This window comes from Anomaloglossus baeobatrachus, unplaced genomic scaffold (assembly GCF_048569485.1).
Source record: "Anomaloglossus baeobatrachus isolate aAnoBae1 unplaced genomic scaffold, aAnoBae1.hap1 Scaffold_78, whole genome shotgun sequence".
Taxonomy (NCBI): domain Eukaryota; kingdom Metazoa; phylum Chordata; class Amphibia; order Anura; family Aromobatidae; genus Anomaloglossus; species Anomaloglossus baeobatrachus.
Genome location: NW_027445162.1, coordinates 449,157 through 470,418, shown reverse-complemented (window position 1 = coordinate 470,418; position 21,262 = coordinate 449,157). Strand labels below are relative to the sequence as shown.

Sequence of the window (21,262 nt, the reverse complement as noted above, 5' to 3'; positions counted from 1 at the left end):
AAGTACCATTCTCCTTGTTTTTGCTCTGCAAAACAGCCTTTTCAAGGGTTTGGCTTGGGTGACAAAATGTCTTCTGTAGGCGTGGGTTTGTCTCCCTCTCCCTAAGATGTGTCCGGTATAGGCCAGGGTGCCACTCAAGGCCGTAACCAATTCGGGTTATAGCTTCTCAGCCTTTTGGCTAAGATCAAGTGTAGTTTCGGAGGACGCTACCTTGGTCGGTACTGGAAGGTGCCTGGGATTGCACGTCTGCCGGCCTTGAGGGAGTGTGTGCGCCTTCTGGTGACACATAGCCCTCTTGTGCCTGGACGGTTCCCAGGCAACGGGAGGCGATCACCTTTGTTATTTTGAAGTCCTACTGATAAACAGAAAAAAAAAAAATTAAATCTGTTCTTATCAGTTTAATATCTGATACGTCCCCTCTCTAGGGACCATATATTAAATGGATTTTTAGAACAAGGAGATGGAAAAAATCTTGCTCTGTCCACTCCACGCATTGACCTGGTATTGCAGTACCTCCAGGACCGGTGCACCCCTTCTTAACCGAGTTTCCAAAAGCAGAACTCAATTCACCTGATTCAAATGAGCCTCATTAGTGAATTGAAAGAAAGCAAAAACTTTATATGCACCTCAATTTGGCCAATTCACTTTTCACACTTTCACCCTTTTTTTTTATCTTTCACACCTTTTACTTGCTTTATTGATGCAAAAGCTGTGCCAAATAGCAAACTCATCTCCACTCAACTTGACCAACTCTGCTATGTCCCGTGCAGTATCTTATTCTCAGTCTTATCTAGATCATTTGCAATTGAATAGAATAGATCCCTTTTGGACACATTGGATTCAGCTGCTGCAGTGACTGCAGGTGTTAGAAGATGCAGACTTGGCATCAGGTGCTGTCTATCAGATTCCACTCCAATTAAAGCTTCCATTGTTTTTCGGTGTTTTCTTTGAGCAATGATGATGTCTTTAGTGATCTGTTGGCTCCCTCTCCTGGAGGAAGAGTTTGCTTGCTCTTGGACTTTCAAAAAGAGAGGTCATGATAGACATTTAGCTTCTGAGCCCAATTGGGGACAGTCATGGGTGATGAATGTTTTGCAACCTGCTGCGAAGCCTGATACCGCAATATAAGGAACGTCAAATACTAAGAATGGGCGGCCTATGAAAGAATTAGTACTTTCATTAAGCATACTTAAACGGCTAATTGGGAATAGACAAACTGTAAAAAGCCCTCTGAGAAAGCCCCTCTCTATCCTTTGTCAGTAAGCTTTTCTGTAGTCTGCCTGTTGATGTATTTTCCGTTTGAACAGTGCACAACATGAAGTGACGGAACACTGGCTTGTCACAATGTCCCCCGCTGACATCACAATAGCGCTGCTGCCTAGAAAGCCAGCTGCGCAGCAGAAGTTGCTCTTTGGGTGGGATGGTGGGCTAATGTATCTATTCCTGCTTGGTGAGAGTTTGACATGATCTAGAGCAACGAGTTCCAGCGGCTAGCGGTTGATTATTGGCTGTAATGGGGCTTTCTGGCTGGTGCTAGCCTTTCTTCTTAGCACACAGGAACCACAATCCCTACACCATGCTTCGATGGATTCTCTCATCCCAGCCCAGTAAAACTACATATTTCACACAGTTATAGGCAGCCCATGGGCATTCACCTGGATTAAAACCCATAACAGCTCATAGACCAAACAATCAATCTACCACTGGACCAAAGACAGGAAGCTAAATCCACTGCCTGCGGTAACTAACTTAATCCTATAGGCTACTCACACAACAAACCCAAGAGAAAGGAAAAAAACATGGCTTCGATTATCCATCCAATGAAAACGCATAACCATTGTGAGCCATTGGACAATGCAATTGCACACATGGTGACATGGTGCACGGCCCAATGAATCAAGTCTGTACTTCATATTCACGGTTTAAGCCCTTGGGTTTTAATGTGTCCAGAGTACATATCCAGAAAGATTCCCTTTTTTTGTGCTAAGCACAAGTCAACAATACATTGTAAGCAGATTCTATTACCAGTCCCACACCATTTTGTGACGCATAATCACACAGTGGCCCAATTAAGATTCCAAGTCATCGAACATGTCCCAGCCATACGCAGAGGAGGCAATAGAATTAGGAAGCTCAAAGAAAGGGAATCTTTCTGGATATATACTCTGGGCACGTTGGAACCCAAGGGCTTAAACCATGAATATGAAGAACCGACTTGATTCATTGGGCCGTGCACATTTTTTCTAACGCCCGGTTCTTTTTCGTGTTCACACTATATATGGTTCCACTATGTATGGAGTTCCATTCTTCCTTGTTTTTTATTTGTCATGTTTGTCATGTCTGATCAACTGGTTACATTATGTCTGATTACCTTGTCTAACAGTTTTTTCTCCCCTTTCTTTACCTTCCATGTTCCCATAGTCACGTGAAATATCCCTGTTGCACTTGATTACGGCTCACTATTCACTATAGGATGTCTTATATCTAACATCACACTCTCACCCATCAGCACTCTATAGGTTTGTATAAGGTATGCGCTTACACATCCGGTCCTCCATAGGTATTTCCACTTATGTAACACTATCCCTATGATCACTCATAACTCATACCCTTGTAGTCAATTACATCCTCCTCTCTCCCCCCCTCCCCTTCTCCCTTTCCATCTATAATTTTGCCATATATACTAGCAAACACTCAGTGTACCTAGTGGCATCCTATTCGTGGCTATTGGACCTTGCTATAGTCCCACTAGTGCCAAGACATTTGCAGAGCGCATCTGCCTGCGTTGCACACTCCAACTAATTATAAGTAAGCCATTATACTAGCAAACACTCAGTGTACCTAGTGGCATCCTATACGTGGCTATTGGACCTTGCTATAGTCCCACTAGTGCCAAGACATTTGCAGAGCGCATCTGCCTGCGTTGCACACTCCAACTAATTATAAGTAAGCCATTATACTAGCAAACACTCAGTGTACCTAGTGGCATCCTATACGTGGCTATTGGACCTTGCTATAGTCCCACTAGTGCCAAGACATTTGCAGAGCGCATCTGCCTGCGTTGCACACTCCAACTAATTATAAGTAAGCCATTATACTAGCAAACACTCAGTGTACCTAGTGGCATCCTATACGTGGCTATTGGACCTTGCTATAGTCCCACTAGTGCCAAGACATTTGCAGAGCGCATCTGCCTGCGTTGCACACTCCAACTAATTATAAGTAAGCCATTATACTAGCAAAAACTCAGTGTACCTAGTGGCATCCTATCTGTGGCTATTGGACTTTGCTATAGTCCCACTAGTGCAAAGACATTTGCAGAGCACGTCTGCCTGCATTGCACACTCCAACTTTTTTAAACTAAGCAATTTTACTAGCAAACACTCAGTGTACCTAGTGGCATCCTATACGTGGCTATTGGACTTTGCTATAGTCCCACTAGTGCCAAGACATTTGCAGAGCGCATCTGCCTGCGTTGCACACTCCAACTAATTTTAACTTAGCCATTATACTAGCAAACACTCAGTGTACCTAGTGGCATCCTATACGTGGCTATTGGACTTTGCTATAGTCCCACTAGTGCCAAGACATTTGCAGAGCGCATCTGCCTGCGTTGCACACTCCAACTAATTATAAGTAAGCCATTATACTAGCAAACACTCAGTGTACCTAGTGGCATCCTATACGTGGCTATTGGACCTTGCTATAGTCCCACTAGTGCCAAGACATTTGCAGAGCGCATCTGCCTGCGTTGCACACTCCAACTAATTATAAGTAAGCCATTATACTAGCAAACACTCAGTGTACCTAGTGGCATCCTATACGTGGCTATTGGACTTTGCTATAGTCCCACTAGTGCCAAGACATTTGCAGAGCGCATCTGCCTGCGTTGCACACTCCAACTAATTATAAGTAAGCCATTATACTAGCAAACACTCAGTGTACCTAGTGGCATCCTATACGTGGCTATTGGACCTTGCTATAGTCCCACTAGTGCCAAGACATTTGCAGAGCGCATCTGCCTGCGTTGCACACTCCAACTAATTATAAGTAAGCCATTATACTAGCAAATACTCAGTGTACCTAGTGGCATCCTATCTGTGGCTATTGGACTTTGCTATAGTCCCACTAGTGCCAAGACATTTGCAGAGCGCATCTGCCTGCGTTGCACACTCCAACTAATTATAAGTAAGCCATTATACTAGCAAACACTCAGTGTACCTAGTGGCATCCTATACGTGGCTATTGGACTTTGCTATAGTCCCACTAGTGCCAAGACATTTGCAGAGCGCATCTGCCTGCGTTGCACACTCCAACTAATTATAAGTAAGCCATTATACTAGCAAACACTCAGTGTACCTAGTGGCATCCTATACGTGGCTATTGGACTTTGCTATAGTCCCACTAGTGCCAAGACATTTGCAGAGCGCATCTGCCTGCGTTGCACACTCCAACTAATTTTAACTTAGCCATTATACTAGCAAACACTCAGTGTACCTAGTGGCATCCTATACGTGGCTATTGGACTTTGCTATAGTCCCACTAGTGCCAAGACATTTGCAGAGCGCATCTGCCTGCGTTGCACACTCCAACTAATTATAAGTAAGCCATTATACTAGCAAACACTCAGTGTACCTAGTGGCATCCTATACGTGGCTATTGGACTTTGCTATAGTCCCACTAGTGCCAAGACATTTGCAGAGCGCATCTGCCTGCGTTGCACACTCCAACTAATTTTAACTTAGCCATTATACTAGCAAACACTCAGTGTACCTAGTGGCATCCTATACGTGGCTATTGGACTTTGCTATAGTCCCACTAGTGCCAAGACATTTGCAGAGCGCATCTGCCTGCGTTGCACACTCCAACTCATTATAACTAAGTTGCATTGTCAGGGATATTTATTCTTTATTATTCTGCTGTTAATAAAGCTAGACCACCACTGCAATCTTCACCACCTCTCAATTTTTACTACCACATTTTCAGTCCACAATCTTGTCGCAATCAACATGAGTGGCAAAATGACAGATGCTGGTGGAAAGGGGAAGAGGCGTGGTGGAAAAGGCAAAAAAGGTTTTGTCTGTGGGGAAAGTGGCAAAGCTCCATTATCATCTGCTGAAGATAGACCATCTACCAGCAAAAGTAAGATGTCTACTACTTACCGTGGACAATCCGATGTGCTCCCTTTTTTACGGACACGAACAACAGGAAGAAAGGTAGATGATGGGCAAAAAAGGAAAATGCTTGAATGGATCTCAAGTGGTCCAACAAGTGCCCTCTCAGCCACTTCAAGTACCGCATCCAAAAAACACCAGTCCTCTGAGTTGTCATCCCAATCACACTTGATTTCTCCCAGCTCTGAAGTCTCCATCAGCCCTGCACAGTATGGTGGAACTGAGATGGCTGAGTCTGCAGAGCTGTTCAGTCACACTATAGCCTGGGAATCAGAGGTCTGCTCCCAAGCTACAGTGAGTACAGAACAGGAAATGGTCTGCAGTGATGCCCAGAACCTTTGTGACTCTGATTCAGGCCGTGAGGACCAAGTTTCTGAGCATAATGTTGACCCTTTGTCACAAACTGTAACACCTGTGGTTATAGACAATGAGGAACATACTGATGAAGATGAGACGCAGATACCCGATTGGGATGACAACTTAAATATTCGGTCAGGGCAAGAAGAGGCTCGGTCTGAGGGGGAGGGGAGTGCAAACACAACAATTGATGATGAAGTTCTAGATCCCACCTACTGTCAACCCCCAGTCAGGCACTCGAGGAGGTCAACAGAGGCGGTGGAGGAGGATGCAACCGACGACGAAGTTACCTTGCGCCTTCCTGGACAGAGTCGGAGCACTGGTAGCACGTCTACAACTGCATCCTCAGCCACCACTCTGCCTATGAGCATTATTCGGGGTGGATCAACAGGTCGCATGGCCTCTAAGCCTTGCCTAGCCTGGTCCTTTTTTGACATAGAAAAAGATCGCCCAAATCATGTGATATGTAAAATTTGTCATGATTCTCTTAGTAGAGGTCAAAACCTCAGCAGTTTGACAACTTCTTCCATGAATCGTCACATGAATAAATATCATAGGTCCCGGTGGGAAGCTCACTGTGCTGCAATGCTGCAAGAGCGAACCATCCACCGCCCGCCCCTTCCAGTGCATCCGCGCGCTCTTCATCTTCTAGGACTGTGGGGACAGCTGTCACACCTGTTTTTCCACGCCAAACTTCCACCACTGTAACCGCAACAGGCAGTTTGCTTGTAAGGTCGTCAGTTGGTTTGGAAGGGGAAACAAGTGAGTGTGTACAGCTCTCTCAGACATCGATAGCACCAACGTTGGATGAAGGCAACATCATGTCTCCGCCTGCACTTTCCTCACAAACCTGCATTTTTCCAGGGACACCCTACTCAACACCGTCTACACACAGCAGCCAGATCTCTGTCCCTCAGATGTGGTCAAATAAAAGGCCACTTCCTCCGACCCATGACAAAGCTAAGAGGTTGACTCTATCCCTCTGTAAGCTGTTGGCTACCGAAATGCTGCCTTTCCGCCTAGTGGACACACAGGATTTTAGAGACCTTATGTCTGTCGCTGTGCCCCAGTACCAGATGCCTAGTCGCCACTACTTCTCTAAGAAAGGTGTGCCCGTGCTACACCAGCATGTCGCACACAACATCACCGCTTCCTTGAGAAACTCTGTGTGTGAACGGGTGCATTTCACCACCGATACTTGGACCAGTAAGCATGGACAGGGACGTTACATGTCGCTGACTGGGCACTGGGTAACTATGGTGATAGATGGTGAAGGGTCTGCTGCACAAGTCTTGCCGTCCCCACGACTTGTGTGTCAATCCTCTGTCTGTCCAAGTTCCGCCACAGCTTCTGCATCCTCCACCTCATCTGGGTCCTCCACCTCCGCCCCAAGCCTGCCTGGTCAGGCCACCAGCGTTCTCACTGCGCAGAAGGAATCACGCACGCCTCATTACTATGCTGGCAGCAGAGCGTAACGGCATCAGGCGGTCTTTAGCTTGACATGTCTTGGGAATAAGAGTCACACAGCTGAGGAGTTGTGGTCAGCTCTGCGGTCCGAGTTTAATAAATGGTTGTCTCCACTCAACCTGCAGCCTGGTAAGGCCGTGTGCGACAATGCTGCAAACCTGGGTGCGGCACTTCGCCTGGGCATTGTGACACACGTACCTTGTATGGCTCACGTGTTGAACCTTGTCGTCCAGCAATTTTTAACACACTATCCCGGCCTAGATGGCCTTCTGAACAGGGCACGAAAACTGTCAGCTCACTTCCGCCGTTCAAGCGCCGCAGCAGAGCGACTTGCATCGCTCCAGAAGTCTTTCGGCCTGCCGGTTCATCGCCTGAAATGCGATGTGGCGACACGCTGGAATTCAACTCTCCACATGTTACAGCGACTGTGGCAGCACCGCAGAGCCCTGGTGCAATACGTCATGACGTATAGCCTGGGCCAACGAGATGCAGAGGTGGGGCAGATCACCCTGATGGAGTGGTCTCAGATCAAGGACCTATGCACCCTTCTGCACAGTTTCGACATGGCGACGAATATGTTTAGCTCTGACAATGCCATTATCAGCATGACGATTCCAGTCATTTACATGCTGGAGCACACGCTAAACACTATTCGGAGTCAGGGGGTGGGACAACATGAAGGGGAGGAACTACAGGAGGATTCATATGCGCAAGGGACAACAACATCACCAAGGTCCAGACGTTCATCATCACCAACGCAGCAGGCATGGGACCATGGGGAACAGGGATCGACAAGGGCGCATAGTAGCAGGCGAAATGTTGAGCAAGGTGCAGGAGAACATGAAGAAATGGAGGACGAACTGTCCATGGACATGGAAGACTCAGCGGATGAGGGAGACCTTGGTCAAATTTCAGTTGAAAGAGGTTGGGGGGAGATGTCAGAGGAAGAAAGAACGGGTAGCACCTCTATGCCACAAACACAGCGTGGACTTGGTCCGCATGGCTGCGCAAGACACATGAGTGCCTTTTTGTTGCACTATCTCCAACATGACAGTCGTATTGTCAAAATTAGAAGTGATGATGACTACTGGATTGCCACACTATTAGATCCCCGGTACAAGTCCAAATTTTGTGACATAATTCCAGCCATAGAAAGGGACGCACGTATGCAGGAGTATCAGCAGAAGCTGTTACTCGATCTTAGCTCGGCTTTTCCACCAAACAACCGTGCAGGTGCAGGGAGGGAATCTCCCAGTTGTAACTTGACAAACATGGGACGGTCTCGTCATCTTCAACAGTCTACCCGTACCAGTAGGACCGTATCTGGTGCCGGTAACAGCAATTTTATGGAATCTTTTCATAATTTTTTTAGACCCTCTTTTGCAAGGCCACCAGAGACAACAAGTCTGACACATACTCAACGGCTGGAGAGGATGATACAGGAGTATCTCCAAATGAACATCGATGCCATGGCTGTGCAACTGGAGCCTTGCTCCTTTTGGGCTTCAAACCTAGAAAAATGGCCAGAGCTCTCCAGTTACGCCTTGGAGATTTTGTCGTGTCCAGCTGCCAGCGTTGTCTCTGAACGTGTATTCAGTGCTGCTGCACTTTCCCCACAGACAAAACCTTTTTTGCCTTTTCCACCACGCCTCTTCCCCTTTCCACCAGCATCTGTCATTTTGCCACTCATGTTGATTGCGACAAGATTGTGGACTGAAAATGTGGTAGTAAAAATTGAGAGGTGGTGAAGATTGCAGTGGTGGTCTAGCTTTATTAACAGCAGAATAATAAAGAATAAATATCCCTGACAATGCAACTTAGTTATAATGAGTTGGAGTGTGCAACGCAGGCAGATGCGCTCTGCAAATGTCTTGGCACTAGTGGGACTATAGCAAAGTCCAATAGCCACGTATAGGATGCCACTAGGTACACTGAGTGTTTGCTAGTATAATGGCTAAGTTAAAATTAGTTGGAGTGTGCAACGCAGGCAGATGCGCTCTGCAAATGTCTTGGCACTAGTGGGACTATAGCAAAGTCCAATAGCCACGTATAGGATGCCACTAGGTACACTGAGTGTTTGCTAGTATAATGGCTTACTTATAATTAGTTGGAGTGGGCAACGCAGGCAGATGCGCTCTGCAAATGTCTTGGCACTAGTGGGACTATAGCAAAGTCCAATAGCCACGTATAGGATGCCACTAGGTACACTGAGTGTTTGCTAGTATAATGGCTAAGTTAAAATTAGTTGGAGTGTGCAACGCAGGCAGATGCGCTCTGCAAATGTCTTGGCACTAGTGGGACTATAGCAAAGTCCAATAGCCACGTATAGGATGCCACTAGGTACACTGAGTGTTTGCTAGTATAATGGCTTACTTATAATTAGTTGGAGTGTGCAACGCAGGCAGATGCGCTCTGCAAATGTCTTGGCACTAGTGGGACTATAGCAAAGTCCAATAGCCACGTATAGGATGCCGCTAGGTACACTGAGTGTTTGCTAGTATAATGGCTTACTTATAATTAGTTGGAGTGTGCAACGCAGGCAGATGCGCTCTGCAAATGTCTTGGCACTAGTGGGACTATAGCAATGTCCAATAGCCACGTATAGGATGCCACTAGGTACACTGAGTGTTTGCTAGTATAATGGCTTACTTATAATTAGTTGGAGTGTGCAACGCAGGCAGATGCGCTCTGCAAATGTCTTGGCACTAGTGGGACTATAGCAAAGTCCAATAGCCACGTATAGGATGCCACTAGGTACACTGAGTGTTTGCTAGTATAATTGCTTAGTTTAAAAAAGTTGGAGTGTGCAATGCAGGCAGACGTGCTCTGCAAATGTCTTTGCACTAGTGGGACTATAGCAAAGTCCAATAGCCACGTATAGGATGCCACTAGGTACACTGAGTGTTTGCTAGTATAATGGCTTACTTATAATTAGTTGGAGTGTGCAACGCAGGCAGATGCGCTCTGCAAATGTCTTGGCACTAGTGGGACTATAGCAAGGTCCAATAGCCACGTATAGGATGCCACTAGGTACACTGAGTGTTTGCTAGTATAATGGCTTACTTATAATTAGTTGGAGTGTGCAACGCAGGCAGATGCGCTCTGCAAATGTCTTGGCACTAGTGGGACTATAGCAAAGTCCAATAGCCACAGATAGGATGCCACTAGGTACACTGAGTGTTTGCTAGTATAATGGACCTGACATTACCTCTCTACTAACCAGAATCCCACAATGTCTGTCTGCTATTTCATCCTTCTTCTCTGTGCGATTCCTAAAACTTAACATGGACAAAACAGAATTCATTGTCTTTCCTCCTCCTCACTCATCTCCTCCAACAAGCCTTTCCATCAAACTCGATGGTTGCTTACTCTCCCCAGTCTCACAAGCTCGTTGCCTTGGAGTGACCCTCGACTCTGCTCTATCCTTCAAGCCACACATCCAAGCCCTCTTCACCTCATGCCGATTACAACTCAAAAACATCTCCCGGATCCGTGCTTTCCTTAACCAAGAATCATCAAAAACATTAGTGCATGCCCTCATCATCTCCCGCCTCGACTACTGCAACCTCCTGCTCTCTGGCCTCCCTTCCAACACTCTTGCACCCCTCCAATCTATCCTAAACTCTGCGGCCCGCTTAATCCACCTCTCCCCTCACTACTCCCCAGCCTCGCCACTCTGCCAATCCCTTCACTGGCTTCCCATCACCCAACGACTCCAGTTCAAAACACTAACTATGACATACAAAGCCATGCACAACCTGTCTCCTCCCTACATCTGTGACCTAGTCTCCCGGTACCTACCTGCACGCAACCTCAGATCCTCACAAGATCTCCTTCTCTGCTCCTCCCTTATCTCCTCTTCCCACAATCGCGTACAAGATTTCTCCCGTGCATCCCCCATACTTTGGAATGCTCTACCTCAGCACATCAGACTCTCCCCTACCGTGGAAAGCTTCAAGAGGAACCTCAAGACCCACCTCTTCCAACAAGCCTATAACCTACAACAGCCCTCAGTCCAGTAGACCACTGCGCAACCAGCTCTGTCCTCACCTATTGTACCATCACCCATTCCCTGTAGACTGTAAGCCCTCGCGGGCAGGGTCCTCTCTCCTCCTGTACCAGTCTGTTATGTACTGTTAATGATTGTTGTACGTATACCCTTTCACTTGTAAAGCGCCATGGAATAAATGGCGCTATAATAATAAATAATAATAATAATAATAATAATGGCTTACTTATAATTAGTTGGAGTATGCAACGCAGGCAGATGCGCTCTGCAAATGTCTTGGCACTAGTGGGACTATAGCAAGGTCCAATAGCCACGTATAGGATGCCACTAGGTACACTGAGTGTTTGCTAGTATAATGGCTTACTTATAATTAGTTGGAGTGTGCAACGCAGGCAGATGCGCTCTGCAAATGTCTTGGCACTAGTGGGACTATAGCAAGGTCCAATAGCCACGTATAGGATGCCACTAGGTACACTGAGTGTTTGCTAGTATAATGGCTTACTTATAATTAGTTGGAGTGTGCAACGCAGGCAGATGCGCTCTGCAAATGTCTTGGCACTAGTGGGACTATAGCAAAGTCCAATAGCCACAGATAGGATGCCACTAGGTACACTGAGTGTTTGCTAGTATAATGGCTTACTTATAATTAGTTGGAGTGTGCAACGCAGGCAGATGCGCTCTGCAAATGTCTTGGCACTAGTGGGACTATAGCAAAGTCCAATAGCCACGTATAGGATGCCACTAGGTACACTGAGTGTTTGCTAGTAAAATTGCTTAGTTTAAAAAAGTTGGAGTGTGCAATGCAGGCAGACGTGCTCTGCAAATGTCTTTGCACTAGTGGGACTATAGCAAAGTCCAATAGCCACGTATAGGATGCCACTAGGTACACTGAGTGTTTGCTAGTATAATGGCTAAGTTAAAATTAGTTGGAGTGTGCAACGCAGGCAGATGCGCTCTGCAAATGTCTTGGCACTAGTGGGACTATAGCAAAGTCCAATAGCCACGTATAGGATGCCACTAGGTACACTGAGTGTTTGCTAGTATAATGGCTTACTTATAATTAGTTGGAGTGTGCAACGCAGGCAGATGCGCTCTGCAAATGTCTTGGCACTAGTGGGACTATAGCAAAGTCCAATAGCCACGTATAGGATGCCACTAGGTACACTGAGTGTTTGCTAGTATAATGGCTAAGTTAAAATTAGTTGGAGTGTGCAACGCAGGCAGTTGCGCTCTGCAAATGTCTTGGCACTAGTGGGACTATAGCAAAGTCCAATAGCCACGTATAGGATGCCACTAGGTACACTGAGTGTTTGCTAGTATAATGGCTTACTTATAATTAGTTGGAGTGTGCAACGCAGGCAGATGCGCTCTGCAAATGTCTTGGCACTAGTGGGACTATAGCAAAGTCCAATAGCCACGTATAGGATGCCACTAGGTACACTGAGTGTTTGCTAGTATAATGGCTTACTTATAATTAGTTGGAGTGTGCAACGCAGGCAGATGCGCTCTGCAAATGTCTTGGCACTAGTGGGACTATAGCAAAGTCCAATAGCCACAGATAGGATGCCACTAGGTACACTGAGTGTTTGCTAGTATAATGGCTTACTTATAATTAGTTGGAGTGTGCAACGCAGGCAGATGCGCTCTGCAAATGTCTTGGCACTAGTGGGACTATAGCAAGGTCCAATAGCCACGTATAGGATGCCACTAGGTACACTGAGTGTTTGCTAGTATAATGGCTTACTTATAATTAGTTGGAGTGTGCAACGCAGGCAGATGCGCTCTGCAAATGTCTTGGCACTAGTGGGACTATAGCAAAGTCCAATAGCCACGTATAGGATGCCACTAGGTACACTGAGTGTTTGCTAGTATAATGGCTTACTTATAATTAGTTGGAGTGTGCAACGCAGGCAGATGCGCTCTGCAAATGTCTTGGCACTAGTGGGACTATAGCAAGGTCCAATAGCCACGTATAGGATGCCACTAGGTACACTGAGTGTTTGCTAGTATAATGGCTTACTTATAATTAGTTGGAGTGTGCAACGCAGGCAGATGCGCTCTGCAAATGTCTTGGCACTAGTGGGACTATAGCAAAGTCCAATAGCCACGTATAGGATGCCACTAGGTACACTGAGTGTTTGCTAGTATAATGGTTAAGTTAAAATTAGTTGGAGTGTGCAACGCAGGCAGATGCGCTCTGCAAATGTCTTGGCACTAGTGGGACTATAGCAAAGTCCAATAGCCACGTATAGGATGCCACTAGGTACACTGAGTGTTTGCTAGTAAAATTGCTTAGTTTAAAAAAGTTGGAGTGTGCAATGCAGGCAGACGTGCTCTGCAAATGTCTTTGCACTAGTGGGACTATAGCAAAGTCCAATAGCCACGTATAGGATGCCACTAGGTACACTGAGTGTTTGCTAGTATAATGGCTTACTTATAATTAGTTGGAGTGTGCAACGCAGGCAGATGCGCTCTGCAAATGTCTTGGCACTAGTGGGACTATAGCAAAGTCCAATAGCCACGTATAGGATGCCACTAGGTACACTGAGTGTTTGCTAGTATAATGGCTAAGTTAAAATTAGTTGGAGTGTGCAACGCAGGCAGATGCGCTCTGCAAATGTCTTGGCACTAGTGGGACTATAGCAAAGTCCAATAGCCACGTATAGGATGCCACTAGGTACACTGAGTGTTTGCTAGTATAATGGCTTACTTATAATTAGTTGGAGTGTGCAACGCAGGCAGATGCGCTCTGCAAATGTCTTGGCACTAGTGGGACTATAGCAAAGTCCAATAGCCACGTATAGGATGCCACTAGGTACACTGAGTGTTTGCTAGTATAATGGCTTACTTGTAATTAGTTGGAGTGTGCAACGCAGGCAGATGCGCTCTGCAAATGTCTTGGCACTAGTGGGACTATAGCAAAGTCCAATAGCCACAGATAGGATGCCACTAGGTACACTGAGTGTTTGCTAGTATAATGGCTTACTTATAATTAGTTGGAGTGTGCAACGCAGGCAGATGCGCTCTGCAAATGTCTTGGCACTAGTGGGACTATAGCAAGGTCCAATAGCCACGTATAGGATGCCACTAGGTACACTGAGTGTTTGCTAGTATAATGGCTTACTTATAATTAGTTGGAGTGTGCAACGCAGGCAGATGCGCTCTGCAAATGTCTTGGCACTAGTGGGACTATAGCAAAGTCCAATAGCCACGTATAGGATGCCACTAGGTACACTGAGTGTTTGCTAGTATAATGGCTTACTTATAATTAGTTGGAGTGTGCAACGCAGGCAGATGCGCTCTGCAAATGTCTTGGCACTAGTGGGACTATAGCAAGGTCCAATAGCCACGTATAGGATGCCACTAGGTACACTGAGTGTTTGCTAGTATAATGGCTTACTTATAATTAGTTGGAGTGTGCAACGCAGGCAGATGCGCTCTGCAAATGTCTTGGCACTAGTGGGACTATAGCAAAGTCCAATAGCCACGTATAGGATGCCACTAGGTACACTGAGTGTTTTCTAGTATAATGGTTAAGTTAAAATTAGTTGGAGTGTGCAACGCAGGCAGATGCGCTCTGCAAATGTCTTGGCACTAGTGGGACTATAGCAAAGTCCAATAGCCACGTATAGGATGCCACTAGGTACACTGAGTGTTTGCTAGTAAAATTGCTTAGTTTAAAAAAGTTGGAGTGTGCAATGCAGGCAGACGTGCTCTGCAAATGTCTTTGCACTAGTGGGACTATAGCAAAGTCCAATAGCCACGTATAGGATGCCACTAGGTACACTGAGTGTTTGCTAGTATAATGGCTTACTTATAATTAGTTGGAGTGTGCAACGCAGGCAGATGCGCTCTGCAAATGTCTTGGCACTAGTGGGACTATAGCAAGGTCCAATAGCCACGTATAGGATGCCACTAGGTACACTGAGTGTTTGCTAGTATAATGGCTTACTTATAATTAGTTGGAGTGTGCAACGCAGGCAGATGCGCTCTGCAAATGTCTTGGCACTAGTGGGACTATAGCAAAGTCCAATAGCCACAGATAGGATGCCACTAGGTACACTGAGTGTTTGCTAGTATAATGGACCTGACATTACCTCTCTACTAACCAGAATCCCACAATGTCTGTCTGCTATTTCATCCTTCTTCTCTGTGCGATTCCTAAAACTTAACATGGACAAAACAGAATTCATTGTCTTTCCTCCTCCTCACTCATCTCCTCCAACAAGCCTTTCCATCAAACTCGATGGTTGCTTACTCTCCCCAGTCTCACAAGCTCGTTGCCTTGGAGTGACCCTCGACTCTGCTCTATCCTTCAAGCCACACATCCAAGCCCTCTTCACCTCATGCCGATTACAACTCAAAAACATCTCCCGGATCCGTGCTTTCCTTAACCAAGAATCAGCAAAAACATTAGTGCATGCCCTCATCATCTCCCGCCTCGACTACTGCAACCTCCTGCTCTCTGGCCTCCCTTCCAACACTCTTGCACCCCTCCAATCTATCCTAAACTCTGCGGCCCGCTTAATCCACCTCTCCCCTCGCTACTCCCCAGCCTCGCCACTCTGCCAATCCCTTCACTGGCTTCCCATCACCCAACGACTCCAGTTCAAAACACTAACCATGACATACAAAGCCATGCACAACCTGTCTCCTCCCTACATCTGTGACCTAGTCTCCCGGTACCTACCTGCACGCAACCTCAGATCCTCACAAGATCTCCTTCTCTGCTCCTCCCTTATCTCCTCTTCCCACAATCGCGTACAAGATTTCTCCCGTGCATCCCCCATACTTTGGAATGCTCTACCTCAGCACATCAGACTCTCCCCTACCGTGGAAAGCTTCAAGAGGAACCTCAAGACCCACCTCTTCCAACAAGCCTATAACCTACAACAGCCCTCAGTCCAGTAGACCACTGCGCAACCAGCTCTGTCCTCACCTATTGTACCATCACCCATTCCCTGTAGACTGTAAGCCCTCGCGGGCAGGGTCCTCTCTCCTCCTGTACCAGTCTGTTATGTACTGTTAATGATTGTTGTACGTATACCCTTTCACTTGTAAAGCGCCATGGAATAAATGGCGCTATAATAATAAATAATAATAATAATAATAATAATGGCTTACTTATAATTAGTTGGAGTGTGCAACGCAGGCAGATGCGCTCTGCAAATGTCTTGGCACTAGTGGGACTATAGCAAGGTCCAATAGCCACGTATAGGATGCCACTAGGTACACTGAGTGTTTGCTAGTATAATGGCTTACTTATAATTAGTTGGAGTGTGCAACGCAGGCAGATGCGCTCTGCAAATGTCTTGGCACTAGTGGGACTATAGCAAGGTCCAATAGCCACGTATAGGATGCCACTAGGTACACTGAGTGTTTGCTAGTATAATGGCTTACTTATAATTAGTTGGAGTGTGCAACGCAGGCAGATGCGCTCTGCAAATGTCTTGGCACTAGTGGGACTATAGCAAAGTCCAATAGCCACAGATAGGATGCCACTAGGTACACTGAGTGTTTGCTAGTATAATGGACCTGACATTACCTCTCTACTAACCAGAATCCCACAATGTCTGTCTGCTATTTCATCCTTCTTCTCTGTGCGATTCCTAAAACTTAACATGGACAAAACAGAATTCATTGTCTTTCCTCCTCCTCACTCATCTCCTCCAACAAGCCTTTCCATCAAACTCGATGGTTGCTTACTCTCCCCAGTCTCACAAGCTCGTTGCCTTGGAGTGACCCTCGACTCTGCTCTATCCTTCAAGCCACACATCCAAGCCCTCTTCACCTCATGCCGATTACAACTCAAAAACATCTCCCGGATCCGTGCTTTCCTTAACCAAGAATCAGCAAAAACATTAGTGCATGCCCTCATCATCTCCCGCCTCGACTACTGCAACCTCCTGCTCTCTGGCCTCCCTTCCAACACTCTTGCACCCCTCCAATCTATCCTAAACTCTGCGGCCCGCTTAATCCACCTCTCCCCTCGCTACTCCCCAGCCTCGCCACTCTGCCAATCCCTTCACTGGCTTCCCATCACCCAACGACTCCAGTTCAAAACACTAACCATGACATACAAAGCCATGCACAACCTGTCTCCTCCCTACATCTGTGACCTAGTCTCCCGGTACCTACCTGCACGCAACCTCAGATCCTCACAAGATCTCCTTCTCTGCTCCTCCCTTATCTTCTCTTCCCACAATCGCGTACAAGATTTCTCCCGTGCATCCCCCATACTTTGGAATGCTCTACCTCAGCACATCAGACTCTCCCCTACCGTGGAAAGCTTCAAGAGGAACCTCAAGACCCACCTCTTCCAACAAGCCTATAACCTACAACAGCCCTCAGTCCAGTAGACCACTGCGCAACCAGCTCTGTCCTCACCTATTGTACCATCACCCATTACCTGTAGACTGTAAGCCCTCGCGGGCAGGGTCCTCTCTCCTCCTGTACCAGTCTGTTATGTACTGTTAATGATTGTTGTACGTATACCCTTTCACTTGTAAAGCGCCATGGAATAAATGGCGCTATAATAATAAATAATAATAATAATTATAATAATGGCTTACTTATAATTAGTTGGAGTGTGCAACGCAGGCAGATGCGCTCTGCAAATGTCTTGGCACTAGTGGGACTATAGCAAGGTCCAATAGCCACGTATAGGATGCCACTAGGTACACTGAGTGTTTGCTAGTATAATGGCTTACTTATAATTAGTTGGAGTGTGCAACGCAGGCAGATGCGCTCTGCAAATGTCTTGGCACTAGTGGGACTATAGCAAGGTCCAATAGCCACGTATAGGATGCCACTAGGTACACTGAGTGTTTGCTAGTATAATGGCTTACTTATAATTAGTTGGAGTGTGCAACGCAGGCAGATGCGCTCTGCAAATGTCTTGGCACTAGTGGGACTATAGCAAAGTCCAATAGCCACAGATAGGATGCCACTAGGTACACTGAGTGTTTGCTAGTATAATGGCTTACTTATAATTAGTTGGAGTGTGCAACGCAGGCAGATGCGCTCTGCAAATGTCTTGGCACTAGTGGGACTATAGCAAAGTCCAATAGCCACGTATAGGATGCCACTAGGTACACTGAGTGTTTGCTAGTAAAATTGCTTAGTTTAAAAAAGTTGGAGTGTGCAATGCAGGCAGACGTGCTCTGCAAATGTCTTTGCACTAGTGGGACTATAGCAAAGTCCAATAGCCACAGATAGGATGCCACTAGGTACACTGAGTGTTTGCTAGTATAATGGCTTACTTATAATTAGTTGGAGTGTGCAACCCAGGCAGATGCGCTCTGCAAATGTCTTGGCACTAGTGGGACTATAGCAAAGTCCAATAGCCACGTATAGGATGCCACTAGGTACACTGAGTGTTTGCTAGTATAATGGCTAAGTTAAAATTAGTTGGAGTGTGCAACGCAGGCAGATGCGCTCTGCAAATGTCTTGGCACTAGTGGGACTATAGCAAAGTCCAATAGCCACGTATAGGATGCCACTAGGTACACTGAGTGTTTGCTAGTAAAATTGCTTAGTTTAAAAAAGTTGGAGTGTGCAATGCAGGCAGACGTGCTCTGCAAATGTCTTTGCACTAGTGGGACTATAGCAAAGTCCAATAGCCACAGATAGGATGCCACTAGGTACACTGAGTGTTTGCTAGTATAATGGCTTAGTTATAATGAGTTGGAGTGTGCAGAGGACAGGAGGGTACAGTGGCAGGATTGTGGTGCTCTGGGTAGAGGAATGGAAGCCTGCCTTTCTATTCCCTCCTAATGGTGAAATGCAGGGAGGAAATCCCTGACCTTGGCTACACAGATGCTGTTGCTGTTTGCAGGACCTGTCACGTATGGCTCTCTGACCCTGCCGGTTTGAGTCCTTAAAAGGACTGCTATAAAGTGCTCTCCCTATGCTGTCTAACGCTGTGTATGCAGCGCATACAGCTGTATCGGTTATAGGACTCAGGAGGACGGAGCTGCGACAGTGATGTCTGACACCAAAGACGCAGAAGGCAGATAATGGCGTCCGTGAAGAAAATGTCCGGTTTTATAATGCAGGGACATGTGACATGCAGATCCTATCACACATGCCGTTGCTTCTCTGGCTCAAAGTCAACTTAGCTGTGTGTGTGTCTGTGATTGGCTGACATGCTGGCCCGCCCCACAAGACGCGCGCACTTAGGGAAGGAAGACAAGAAAAAAAAAAAAAAAATGGCGATCGCCATTATAGAAACAGCAGTGATCTGAAGGCGCTGTTCACGCACACTATACACTGAAATGTGATAATAGTTTGATTCACAGAGTGACTTACACTATTACAGCAGAAACCAAGCTATGATTTAGCTGTTTTTTGGCTGCTAGAACCGTTCTCGAACGTTTCTAGAACTATCGAGCTTTTGCAAAAAGCTCGAGTTCTAGTTCGATCTAGAACATGCCCCAAAATCACTCGAGCCTAGAACTGGAGAACCACGAACCACGAACCGCGCTCAACTCTATCCAGGAGCTTTGGTTCCCTGAGTTTCCAATAGCAAATGTCTAGAAAAAACTCTGTCCATTGGCACAACTCAGCAAGAAAACGAGAAGACCGAGAAGATATATTTCATTTATCTTAATGCCACCTTCTTAACAGCACTAAACCCTTCTATTATGTCCCTTAGCCTTTTGAGCTTATCCTCTGGTAAGCGGAAGACCATGCCTCTGGTATCGATCTCAGTGCCTAAAAACTGTATTATAGTAGCCAATCAGAATACAAAAGGATGCATAGGAAGCGTGACTTTATTTCAATATTTTAAAACAATCCAATAAAATGAAGAAAAGTCACTCATACAAGATCCACAGAAGTTGTATAATACATACATAAATCAAAACACTATAAGGCCTGTTTCACACGTCAGTGATTCTGGTACGTTTGTGCTTTTTTTTAAACATAACAGAATCACTGAGATACACAGATCCATTATAATGAATGGGTCTGCTCACACATCAGTGATTTTTCACTGCACGTGTCTCCGTGCGGCGTACCCGCGTGTCCGTGATTGCTGCACGGAGACATGTCCATTTTTTTCTGGCATCACTGATAGGATGTCCATAAGGTGGCAGCAGAGCATAACAGAAAAAGGTGCCTATTGTGCACTGAAAAGACCCAATGTGATGCACCAGACATATAGAGCCCTAATGGATTCACAAATATAAGATATATCATGAATGACTACTGCATAATGAACGCTAGCATGAAAAAAGAAAGGAATCCATAAAAATAAATAATAAATGGTGCACATATGTTAGAGCCCCACCGAAGGACAAAAAAAGTCTGATGGAAATAGAGAGCATATAGGAACAATAAGAATGTGCAACAGAGAGGAAGGTGAGAATGCAGGATCAATCACTGCCTGTCAGATATTAATAATCAGGGAAATAACTCTGGAGCAGACGCACAAATTAGGGTCTTACCTGGTAAGGTAACAAATAATTAATAGTAGTTGCACTCACCTATTAAGGTTGTGCCAGTCACAACCCCTAAATGCACGTTACAAATGGCGACAGCCGCAGCCCCTAGTAGAAGAGCAATAACGTATAGGAGGAAAATCGGGTGCGTGCCGCGCTGTCACCAAAGGAAACTGATGTTAATTATTTCATCTCTTTATTCTTTTTTCCGGTCAATGTGTTTCAGAGATCACTGTCTCCTTCATCAGGGCAAAAAAAGAACAGTATGCAATCAAAGGAGGAAGAACCTCTATATATACACATATGGAGCTACGTCAGAGGACTGACTGCTGTATTTCAAATACTGCCGGGATGGTCAACTGTTACAATACCGGCCATAAAAGTTCTCAAGTGATATATTGAGAAACATTTATAAAATCACTGGGGTATAGTGTTTCAAATTTCATCAGCTTTTTGAGACAAAAATCAGAAAAAGAAGAAGAAGAAGGACAAAATGAAAAAAAGAAAAAAAAGAAGAAAAAAAAAACAAAAAGGGAGCATTGAGCTCCAGACCCTGTATTGAGTCTTAGAAGTGTAGTGACAAGTGCATCTGTCCACAACCCTGTAAGGGTGAACGGGATGACGGACAAGAAAAATTATGTTCGTGGCAAAAAATGGTGGTGTTGCTATATAAAATTGCATTAAGAATAAAGAAAGGAAAAATTTCTTTATAAAAGTAGTGAAGAAAAAAGTGGAAAAAAGGGGAGTGTAAGCCATTTTACTAATAAATAGTGATGAGCGAGCATGCTTGTTACTACTCGGTACTCGCACGA

The 21,262-nt window shown here is 45.7% G+C and overlaps 1 pseudogene; it reads left to right on the top strand.

The window, feature by feature from the left end:
* Positions 1–329: 329 nt before the first annotated feature.
* On the top strand, positions 330–535 carry LOC142288111 (U2 spliceosomal RNA; annotated as a pseudogene).
* Positions 536–21,262: the final 20,727 nt, after the last annotated feature.